Source organism: Bos taurus, chromosome 1 (assembly GCF_002263795.3).
Source record: "Bos taurus isolate L1 Dominette 01449 registration number 42190680 breed Hereford chromosome 1, ARS-UCD2.0, whole genome shotgun sequence".
NCBI classification, from domain to species: domain Eukaryota; kingdom Metazoa; phylum Chordata; class Mammalia; order Artiodactyla; family Bovidae; genus Bos; species Bos taurus.
The window spans coordinates 59,771,398-59,784,054 of NC_037328.1; the positions used below are offsets into that span (position 1 = coordinate 59,771,398).

General features: G+C 36.1%; 1 protein-coding gene across 19 annotated transcripts in view; it reads right to left on the reverse strand.

The window, feature by feature from the left end:
• ZBTB20 (zinc finger and BTB domain containing 20) overlaps positions 1-12,657 on the reverse strand; it is an 862,801-nt gene that overhangs the window by 819,472 nt on the left and 30,672 nt on the right. For 6 of the 19 annotated variants that reach the window (XM_059890136.1, XM_059890168.1, XM_059890156.1 and 3 more), the window contains one exon: positions 1-12,657. This exon is cut by the window's right edge. The exons of the other annotated variants lie outside the window; for them this stretch is intronic. The gene's annotated coding sequence lies outside the window, so the exon portion shown is untranslated. 19 annotated transcript variants of the gene reach the window in all.

Genomic DNA, 12,657 nt, shown 5'->3' on the forward strand with positions numbered 1-12,657 from the left:
CTTCTTCCCCAGCGCTGAGTTTCTCTTCTCATAATCGGTGTCTCCCTGGAAGTACAGTGTGAGTGGTAATGACTGCCTGCCTCCCTAATGAGTCCATTTTCCTGCTCTTGATGTTGTGTATATACACACACTGCAACCTACCTTACAAACCACAGAGACGGGAAGAGAGAGAGAGAGCAAGAGAGAGGGAGGGAGGGGGGGCAGAGAGGGAGAGAGAGACAGAGACAGAGCAAGCGAGTGAGAGAGAGAGAAGAGGAGAGAGAGAGAGAAAGAAAAACAGAAAGAAACAGAGAGAGAAAGGCACAGACAAAGCCCTCCTACCAGACAGCAGACAGCCTTCCTTCCCCTATCCAGCAAAATGCAACTCGTCTAATGCAGCAACAGGTTCAGTATTGCCAGACTCACAGAGTGAAAAAGGTATATTCTCTATAGCATTACTGCTGCAAATCAACAGTTTAAGAGCAGCTGGCTCCACCTTCTTTATTTATGCTCCATTATGAGGAATGCATTGTTTCAGTTCTGGCATACAGTACATGTAATTATCATAAATACATTTTTTGCATATTAGCAGGAAATAGTGAAATACATAGCCTATTTGTGCAATCTTATAAATTTATTTTTTAATGTGAAAAGAGTGTCAACAAATCTGCTCTGACAAAAGCCTAGTAATGATTTTAAAGTCAAAGCAGTCTTAAAGGAGGCTCTGAAAGAAACAGACTCCATACAATAGGAAAACTGATCTCAGACAAAACTGATAACTGCAAAGAAGAAATCATTCCTCAATAAATAAATCAAGACCATAAGCAAAATCGCAGACAGAAAAAGAATTCAGTTGAATTAAGTAACTAATAGATTGGTACTCTAGAAGAAGGCAGATTGGTTTCTTATTTGAAGCATCTATCTGTACAAACATCACAGTGCCATGTACTTTGTGTGAACAGGTGCAATGCATATAGTACATAGTGTTACAACAACAGAAATAAATCCCACAAGAAGCTTCCATCACTAGCAGGACAAGATTACATAGACTATGGATCTGAAACCACAGCAGAAACCCCTTGTTCTTTTATTAGGAGGAAAAAATAAAAATAATCAATGCTTCTAAATAAAGCTTCCTTAAAAGAAAAGAAAAAAAATATTTTTCTTTGTCTGATGCCTCTAATCATTTTTTTTTCGCTACATGTTGCTTGAACCAAAATAATGCTGATACTGCACTCCTTACCACATCATGTGTTTCCCCACCCCTTCCCCCACTCCCAGGTGCCTTTTCTCCCATAAGTGATACATTTGCAGCCATGGAATTACAAAGATCAGAAAACAGAACTAGTTTCAAGCCCTTCTCCCTGTCTCCCAGTTTTTTTAAACTAGACTCTGCCTGTGTACCTAGATAGCCACCTTTCTTAAAATATTTCTGTACAGTTTGGCTGTGTGTCATCTAGACAGAACTTAGGAACAGTACAATAGAGGCTAAATATTCTAAAGAAAATTCATATAAAAATGAAAAATATAACTGATTCTGACCTATTCAAACTCTGCATTTAGGCACCAATAATTAAGTATATTAATTGTAAAATCATGCTTTTTACTTGGTTTAGTGTTTTACGATTCTCTCAAAGTAGGATGTGTTCCTTTGCATAAACAAAACTACTTCATTGTATAAGCATCAATTCCTTTGTTTAAAAGTACCTTTTCAAACCCAGGGAGAATAAGAAGACAATATTTGATTTCTACCAACAGGAACCAAAAGGAATGTAAAGGACCATGAAGTCTATTCACCTCTTCTAAAGAACAACCAGTTGGTTGAATTAAAAAAGAAAAACAAATATTTTGGCTTAGTGAAAAATGCACAACATCTCAACAGTTTCTCCATATCTGCATACTTTACTAGATTCCAAGCACAATAAGTGTCATATTCTTAGTACTTTCTAGAGTTCAAGATACACTTTCCCTGCTGGAACTGGTGACCCATGTATTAAATTAACCATTGCACCACATGAAACAATAATCCTAATTGACTATCAGGCTCTGAAGTTATAAAGTTATTAAGTTAAATTGTTTCATATGTTGATATGCCATGGGGCAATTTCATCCTGTAGAAAGATTCTAAGGTGGAAGTTAAGAACTAGTTTTGGTCCCAGTGTTATTACGAACACTTTGTGTAACCTCAGCAAGCCATGTAGCCATTCTCAGTTTCACATAAAAAATTAAATTAAATTTAAAAGGAAGGAATTGACCAGCTTAACATAATAATGATAATGATGATAGCTAATGCTTAAGTTCTTACTATGTGCTAGGCACTCCTATAAGTACTTTGCATTTCTTAACTCACTAAGTCCTAATAATGACCCTATGAGGCAGGCATTATTTTCAGTTTCATTTTCCAGATGAAGAAACAGAGAGGTTAAGTGATTTGCTCAAGATCACACAGCAAAACAGTAATGAGACCTGAATTCAGCCAGTCTGGTTTAGAGATCATGTGTTTAATTTCTATACCATATTGTCTCCCAATATCTAATGCTAACTCAAACCTCATTTACCCAGAAGATTCTGTGGTTATGAATCAAATCCAACATATCTTGACACTTCCTCTTACCTTGCTTACCAATATAGCATGGTGCAAATTTTTCTTCTAATTTACACCCATAACTCTCAATACATTTAGTTTAAGTGTCCAGTAATTCAAATCCCAAAGAAAGGCAATGCCAAAGAATGCTCAAACTACTGCACAATTGCACTCATCTCACATGCTAGTAAAGTAATGCTCAAAATTCTCCAAGCCAGTCTTCAGCAATACGTGAACCGTGAACTTCCAGATGTTCAGGCTGGTTTTAGAAAAGGCAGAAGAACCAGAGATCAAATTGCCAACATCCTCTGGATCATCAAAAAAGCAATAGAGTTCCAGAAAAACATCTATTTCTGCTTTATTGAGTATGCCATAGCCTTTGACTGTGTGGATCACAATAAACTGTGGAAAATTCTGAAAGAGATGGGAATACCAGACCACCTGACCTGCCTCTTGAGAAATCTGTATGCAGGTCAGGAAGCAACAGTTAGAACTGGACATGGAACAACAGACTGGTTCCAAAGAGGAAAAGGAGTATGTCAAGGCTGTATATTGTCACCCTGCTTATTTAACTTTCATGCAGAGTACATCATGAGAAACGCTGGACTGGAGGAAGCATAAGCTCAAATCAAGATTGCCAGGAGAAATATCAATAACCTCAGATATGCAGATGACACTACCCTTATGACAGAAAGTGAAGAACTAAAGAGCCTCTTGATGAAAGTGAAAAAGGAGAGTGAAAAAATTGGCTTAAAGCTCAACATTCAGAAAACAAAGATCATGGCATCTGGTCCGATCACTTCATGGGAAATAGATGGGGAAACAGTGGAAACAGTGGCTGATTTTATTTTTCGGGGCTCCAAAATCACTGCAGATGGTGATTTTAGCCATGAAATTAAAAGACGCTTACTCCTTGGAAGGAAAGTTATGACCAACCTAGACAGCATATTAAAAAGCAGAGATATTACTTTGTCAACAAAGGTCTGTCTAGTCAAGGCTATGGTTTTTCCAGTGGTCACGTATGGATGTGAGAGTTGGACTGTAAAGAAAGCTGAGTGCTGAAGAACTGATGCTTTTGAACTGTGGTGTCGGAGAAGACGCTTCAGATTCGCTTGGACTGCAAAGAGATCCAACCAGTACATCCTAAAGGAGATCAGTCCTAGGTGTTCATTGGACGGGCTGATGTTGAAGCTGAAACTCCAATACTTTGGCCACCTGATGCGAAGAGCTGACTCATTGGAAAAGACCCTGATGCTGGGAAAGATTGAGGGCAGGAGGAGAAGGGGACAACAGAGGATGAGATGGTTGGATGGCATCACCAACTCAAAGGACATGGGTTTGAGTGGACTCTGGGAGTTGGTGATGGACAGGGAGCCCTGGCATGCTGCGGTTCATGGGGTCGCAAAGAGTTGGACACAACTGAGCAACTAAACTGAACTGAACTCTATTTTAAAAGGTTACATAATCCATTTAATCATCTTTCTTGGTTTCCCAATGTCCATAATATATGCAACCATTTGCTTGAAGTGGAAAATATAATAATTTGTAACCAATAAGGCTATCAATTCATAAAGCCCAATGGCAACCCACTCCAGTATTCTTGCCTAGAAAATCCCATGGACAGAAGGAGCCTAGTGGGCTAGAGATGCAGGGTTGCAAAAGGGTCAAACACGACTTGGTGACTACACAACAAGAAGCAGCATTATATGTAGTTCCCATACATTATTCTACTCAATGCCCTGTGTTTAAAAAAGAAAAAGAAAGAAAGAAAGAAAGTTCTTAAAGTTTCCCTAGTTCAAATTTCAAATACTAATGCAAGTGATTGTTTAAATAATTAAATAAATAATAATATAAAATATAATTTAAAAATTCTTGTTTTCTGTAGCCTGAGAGGCATGAAAAGCAAGGATTTAATTATAAATGATGTTATAGATGCTGAATAATATCTTATGATTTTTATGTAGTTGGTTTTAACTTTGAACTATTTAGATATATTCTGAAGATTTTATACTAAAGTTTTATTCTGCAAGAGAGAATTTAACCACTCTGATCTTTGTGTGTTAACTAAACATGTATTTTGTGCCCAAATATGTGCCATTCTACTATACTTGAGAGTGAAAAGTGAAGATAATACGTGTGATGTAGTTTCTGCTTGTGAGGATTTCACAGGCTGGTGGGGGATAGACATGTAAATCATATTAGAACAAGCAGATAATCTTGCCACTACTTCCTATAATATCCCATGTAATGCAGTACCTTAAACTTTTTGAACTTTCCTCAAAAAACTAAAGTGAAATTAAACAAAATAAGCATATATACCTAAATTTAAAATATGCCTTATGAAAGAAAGACTTGTGTGTGTGTGTGTGTTGCAGGGTGGGTACTGAGATTAGACTGAAGATACCTTTTTCTCCAACAGTGTGGCTTATAGACTCATTAAGTAAATTTTGTCCATTGTCCCCAAGGTGCCTAGTAAAGTCTTCTACAAGTACACAGTGCATGTACTTCTTAAATGATGTGGAAATCAGTGATACCTATTGCCCTGGAGCATCAAATGCCATTAATTTTAGGGTTACAGTGTAATTTGATCAGAGATTGTTGACTTGGCAAATGAATACTTCCAAAAGTAAATAAAAGATGGGATTTTTTTTTTTTTAATTTTGAAAACAAATCAACTAAACTCAAGAACATTTGAATATATACCCCTAGCCCAGGTATACTTATTGCCAAGTCCTTTCTCAGGGATCATTAATGTTTTTATATTATGTGAAGCTAAACAGGAAAAAAAAATTGGAATAGCTTAAGATTGTTCACAAGAACATTCCCAAAAGATACCTTTATTGCCTAGATTAAAAAAAAAGAAGGGGGAGGAGTCAAAATATGAGTCATGTTGCAATGATGGACATTTTATTTATCCATTATTTCTTTCACATCTACAACATATGTTCTAGTATAAGTCTGAAACTGGCCTTAGAGTTCCTTGTAGGAATGGAACCATATCCCTTAAGAAAAATAGCTTTTAAGCTGGTTAGGGTCAAAGAGTAAAACCTGAATAATTCTTTTTGTGTGTTTAAAAGTGTGCTGCATACGACCTAAATAACAGTTTGAAGGTAGAGGAGCATAGAAATGAGAGGGGAGGAGGAAGAGAGGAGAATCACAGGAAAGAGGGGACAGTGAAAAATTCCCCAATGTCAAGATGGCCACAGATGTTTGTTTGCTGTTTTTTTTTTAAAGTGTTGCCTAATATGAAATTCCAAGAGGTCTGCGTTTTTGCAATACAAACCTTTCCAAATGTGGAAAGCTTGGTATATTCTATAACCCTGTTTATTAGCTTCTCCGAGTGTGTGTGTGTGAGTGTATTCATGCACGTGCGTTCAGTCGCATCTGACTGGAATCCCATGGACAGTAGCTCACCAGGCTCCTCTGTCCATGGAATTTTCCAGGTAAGAATACTGGGGTGGGTTGCCATTTCTTACTCCAGGGGATCTTGCCAACTCAAACTCGGGTCTCTTGTACCTCCTGCACTGACAGGCAGATTCTTTACCACTGTGCCACCTGGGCCTTAGCCCAAATGGAAAAATCAAAGTATAGCCATAGGAACGTATAGCTCCTATGCTATAGCCTCTGAAAACATAGGCCCTTCTTAAGGAGACAGTACATACTTCAGAGTTCCAAGGAGTGACCAGTGGCACTTTGAACAGTGGCCAGTAAATGGTGAAGAGTGAATAGTAAAAAGCCAAAAGTCTTTTCTACATAGAATGACTTGAATATGGATATGAGTCAATCACCTTTTTCCCCCACAAATTTCCCTACAGGAGAAATATGGTCATGTGAGAAGACACAGAGATTGTCTGAATTACAAGATTACTATTGACTATTATTGTTGTTATTAAATACTACCTCTATAAACTGATCTTAAATGACATGAATATCTTCAGAAATTTAGAGGAGAGTACTTTCATGACACAATCAATACAATTTGAATCAAAAAATTAAAAAACATAAAAATGTCATTCTCAATATCTCCCTGGCTCTAGAAAAATGTATTAGGTATATATACTACATTAACTATATCTGCTCCCTGCTCAATCTTCTCTCCTAAACAATCTAGAACAGTGTTAGTAACTGTCTTTAAAGTTTCAACACTTACATAATAATTTATTCATATGTACAGATTATATTCAGTATACAAGGAAAAAGTAACAGAAACTACAGAGGGTATTTCATAGGAAAAATAAAAATTACATAGAAGTTATAAAAGAGGTATCTTAACTGCTATAGACATTGTTTGTCCAGCAGGTTAGCGAGATCCCCACTGTTCTGCTTGGTAACTCTATATGCAAAAACTCAAACTCCATATTGTTCTCATCTAAAAAGTTGCTACTATTAGTAAGGATGCATTCTTATAATAAAAGTTACCACTATTGCAGAGAGTCAGGAACTGTACTTAGTGCTACATAACTAAGTAGTACTACATAACTGCACTTAATGCTACATAACTCATTTAACCCTCCCCACAGCATTATAAGAAAGGAACTATTAATGTTTTCATTTATAGATGAGGAAACTGAGCCCAAAGTCTTGTAGCAAGTAAGTGGTAGAAGTTAGGTCTAAACTCAATCCAAATGGAATTTGAAGGAATAAAGGGAGTGGCTTGACAAAACTCCTCCAAAATTTTCTAGAATAATAAACTGGCCAGATTAGGAAGAAATTTGGGGAGAAAAAATAATGATAAGAAACAAGTCTGAGAACAGCTATATTCCCCAGATAATTTCAACATTTATTTTAAACAGATTTGAGAAAAAGTACACATATCTCAAAATAAAATTTAAAGAAAGGATATGAAGAAAAGCAGAGTATAAATAAATAGCTTTCAAACAGGATGAAAGAAACACCAGGAACCAGTTTGATTAAAGAGTTGGAAACATTAATAACAATCTGTCCAGTAATATTGAAGCCAGTTATTAATAATAGAGTCAGCATGATAAGAGCCTGCTAACTCCTCTGAGGCAACAGGCCACAGGGATAATTCAAAATAGGTAGAAACAGTATCTCTTATTTTTAAGAAAGCTCATTTAACCCTTATAAGTTACAGGTTTACAATCATAACCTTTGAAACATATAAGGTTATATCAAGTTTTTGGAAAAGAATCTACATAAAATCTCAATCTTCTTCATTTCTATTAACAACAAATACAGGAAAACCTCATTAATCAGAGTACATACAATCAGAATGTATAATGTGTCAGATACATTTACAGGATTCTTGTGAAATAGGAATTTTGAAATGAATTACATTATACTTTAATAATTATATTGGTTGTTTCAAAATTATCAGATTATCAAAACATATTCTACTTAATGTTGAATAGCTATAAATTTAGGCTTATTCTTAAATTAAACGTGGTAGCCTCCTCTATTTCAAACTGGTGACATTTTACCACTTAAAATGTAACAAATGGACCTTCCACAACACAAATAATACACCCAACATCATCTATGTAGAATATGAACATAAAATAAGTGTCTCACCAGGAAATAGCTTTTATTAGTAATCAATAATCAAGAATACTGCCCATAATTAAAACTGCATTAATTATGAAAAGGGTTATGAAAGCAATAAATCATCATTGTGGATTTCATTTTAGAAATTTAATGATCTGGGATTTCAATACACTACTTATGAAGTCATACCCCAAAATTTGATACTGAAATAAACTGAAAAGCACTTTAAGCTAATATTTTAATAAAATTCATGTGGTTTTGTATAAAACAAACTTAACTATACTCCCTCCACCAATAAATGCATTTAATTCAATATGCCATTCAATAATTAATGCTATAGCAGTTTAATTGAATGTTTACAATATACTCAAAAATAAAATATTATAAAATATTTGTTATAAAATAAAATGTTAAATATTAAAAAAAATTCTGAAAGTTTCCCCAGTGCTACATTTAACTGAAAGTGAAAGTCGCTCAGTCATGTCCCATTCTTTGCAACCCCATGAAGTATATACAGTCCATGGAATTCCTGGTACTGGAGTGGGTAGCCTTTCCCTTCTCCAGGGCATCTTCCCAACCCAGGGATCAAACCCAAGTCTCCTGCATTGCAGGCATATCTTTACCAGCTAAGCCAGGAGGGAAGCCCAAGAATACTGGAGGGGATAGCCTATCCTTTCTCCAGGGGATCTTCCTGACCCAGGAATGGAACTGGAGTCTCCTGCAGTGTAGGTGGATTCTTTACCAACTGAGCTATCAAGGAAACCCCTATTATTTTTAAAGTTAAATTAATGAGTGTATAGAAATAAATAATAAATCAGAGCAGTTTTTAGTCAGTGGTGGGTGATACCTAAAATATTTATAGCTGGAAAGGCATGGGCATAGACCAGTAAGAAACATTACTGTAACTACTAATCAAAACAGATACTGGCTATAAATAAACGACTTATTGCCAGTGTGTACCTCCTGAAAAACAACCCGAGCTTTAGATAACAAACCAGAATCTGTTTTCGAAAACAAGTTATAAAATTTGGAGGATTATGTGGTTTTACTACTGAGCTACTACCCCTGTACCCTAGATCAATAGATTCTCCAATTTTAAAAAATATACATCCTATCAGTAAAAATATTTTGAACCTTAGGTAGATCATTTGTCTGTTGGTTCTCAACTCCATTCCCACCTCTTCCATGCTCTCTTATGTGGCTGAACCTGAAAACTACATTTCCTAGATTGCTTTGCTGGCATGAGTAGCACCGGCAGAAGATCAAAGGGAATTTTTTTCCCTTCTGTTTTTGAAACCAGCAGTTGCTGCAATGGTGTTTCAGCAGCCTCTGCAGCAGAGATCTTGTAGCACAGATCTTGGGATCTGGCTCTCAGGACTGCTGGCTGCAGCAATAGGACCACAACTGCAGAACAGCAGCAGCCATCACAGGTGACTGAAGCTCTACCAGCCTTGGCAAGTTTAACAGCACTGGAGGAACTGTGGACCCCTGGGCTCCTGCCCTGTCAGTAGGAGTGTGGTTACCTGGCTTCCCGGGAAGCAGTGGCCATGGCGATTCTAGCGTTCACAACCTCAGCGGTGCTCCAGCTTCCTCAGCAGCTCAGTGCTCATAAACTCTAGGTAACCAAACTTTCCATTGCTTTCTACAGGTGTTAGTGTTAATCTCTCAGTCGTGTCTGATTCTTTGTGACTCCATGGACCATAGCCTGCCAGGCTTCTCTCTCTGTCCATGGGATTTTCCAGGTAAGAATACTGGAGTGGGTTGCCATTTCCTTCTCCAGGGGATCTTTCTAACCCAGGGATAGAATCTGGGTCTCCCACATTGCAGGCAGATTCTTTACAGTCCGAGCCACCGGGGAAGGCCTACTTCCTACAGGTGCTCATTGCTAAATAACACTGCCACCTTCTTTTCTTTCCTCCAGACTTTCCAACACTTTTGCAACGAATTCCTTGGATTAAAATCCCTCTGTTCTGAGTCATGTCTGTTTTTGTGCCTGGGCACTGATTAAATATAAGCCCATACTCCAATACATACAATTATTTATAAATTATAGACTTGTACTACAATTTGTATTTTATATATATATATAATAAACATTATATATATATGTTTGTATTATAGAACATATGGAGTAATTGGTGTTTTAAAGAATGAGATAAACAAGAAATAAATAGTTTTTAAAGTAAACTTTAATGTTTTATTCATCAACAATTTTCAAACATTCTTGTTGTCACTAAAAAAAACAAAATTTTTAGAGTATAATAAGACTAAATATTTGTCACTCTGGGTATTTCAGCTTCGTTTTACCCTTTATGAAACAGTCCTTTGAAAATCTGGTACTATGTCCAGGTTATTGTTATATTTAGCTGTAATGGTTGTCATGGAGGGGAAAAAGCCTCACAAAATAGTAGGTCCAAGTGAAAGAAGAGCATCATTAGCTGTGCTTATTAAATCACAATACTCAATTTTCAATCCCAACCACCAATTGCGTAAAAGATTTTGCTGAAATTTGGCTAGTAAATTTCCATCTTCCCATGTGTCCACCAGTCATTCTTAAAAACTAAGAGGTACGTGTAGCACCTTCATTTTTTTTAACCAAAAAAAACTGTTAATCTGTTTAAAGATTTCATTTGGAAGATTTTATAACAAGTTATAAAATTCTGTTTCAAATTTTAAAAAACATTCAGGTACAGTTTTGTGCAGTTTTAAAATTATACAGAAACTAGAGTTTTACAATTACATTGACTTTGGCAACAGTCACACAACTCGAAAATAACAACAAACATTCAATATGAAAATGTCTGCTCCATACTACAGATCTTTCAAAAAGCAGTTATCTTCTCATTCACTGTAAGTATGATTATTTTTAAAAAAAAGATCAAGTATGTTTCTTTTTCCAAAAATATATGTTAAGAGAGCACCTATTATCACAGAAAAGGTCAGCAAAATTAGAATTCTTATTCTGTAAAAGAAAAATGCATAACTGCAACAACTTTCCTATCACTTCTCAATGATCTCCCACTGAAGAACCAGTAAACCTCAAGTGGTGCAAATAATATTACAGCCACTCTCCCATCTTACTACCAAGTATTGTAAAGACTCCACTTCTATATTTGATTCTGTTTTCTATTATATTTTAAAGATTTTATTTTTAAAAAGACACATCAATGACACCCTACAGCACTTGTGCATCCTTTCATTTTAATTGATTTGCTAAAATAGCTCGCTTATATGTGACAAGTAGATGAATTTCATGTGTGGAAGTTGCTTGGTAATCTTATCCAGAAATCTTTTCCCATTCCAACCACACCGACCACTCCAACACTACAAAACTATGTTAACATAGTTTTTTCAGAATGCATTTTTTAATTAGAGGGTATTTTGATGCTTGGCAAGCACCTTTTCCAGTAATCCTTTTAGTGATTCATAAATCATAGTTCTTAGTATTACTGAAATTGAGCTTATCAAATATCATTGGTTGAAATGATAGAAATAGTGATATTTCCATGTACCTATACAGTGAACCTTTCATACTATGTAATTTATTCAGATACTTATTTATTCAAATCTTCAATGTTTTCTATGCATCTTCTAATACCATTTGCTCACAAATAAATGTGATATTGCTTGCTGTCATATTTTTCATGCATTATTTCAGTCATTTTTCTCAAGGCATGCCATATACTCAGGGTGAGGTTCATCCCTTAATGATAGTGAATGTTAAATCCAAATTTCAAATAGATCTCTTGATCATTATTTTTGGTTATGCTTTGTCGCTCAGTCATGTCAGATTTTTTGCAACACCATGGACTGTAGCCTCCCAGGGTCCTCTGTCCATGGGGATTCTCCAGGCAAGAATACTGGAGTGGGTTGCCATGCCCTCCTCCAGAGGATCTTCCCAACCCAGGGATGGAATCCAGATCTCCTGCGTTGCAGGTGGACTCTTGATACTGTCTGAGGCACCAGGGAAGCCCAAGCATACTGGACTGGGTAGCCTATTCCTTCTCCAGGGATCTTCCTGACCCAGGAATCGAACTGGGGTCTCCCGCATTGCAGGCAGATTCTTTAGTAGCTGAGCTACCAGGGATGCCCCATTTTTTGATGACTTAGTGTCATATATGATTAAATCATCATTTAAAAAAATTTTGTAATATAGCTGACAAAAGATTCATACAATGCATTAGAGATATTCTTGTTGAAATGTGCTTATTAGTATTTATCTTTATTCTGGTATCTTTTCCCAGAGTTGGTTTGTTTTGTGAGAGTTTATCTATTTAACACTGGACAATGTAATCCAAGACCCATCACAAGGCACAGATAAAATTCAATACCACCAAATCTTAAATCAAATCAATGCCCACCCCCACCTCAGAATGCTTTAAATAACTTACAATATGTGTAAATGATACTTTGACAGTGTCAGCAACAATCTACATATTAGTAAACTTTAATTTCTTAGATTTAAAAAAATATATATATATATAAATTTTCAGTAATGTGTTATGGAAAAACCTGAGTGAACTTTTTGGTCAACCCAATGTTTCCAACAAAGCAAGTTACACTATGAAAAGCTGACTTGGAAGTTAAGC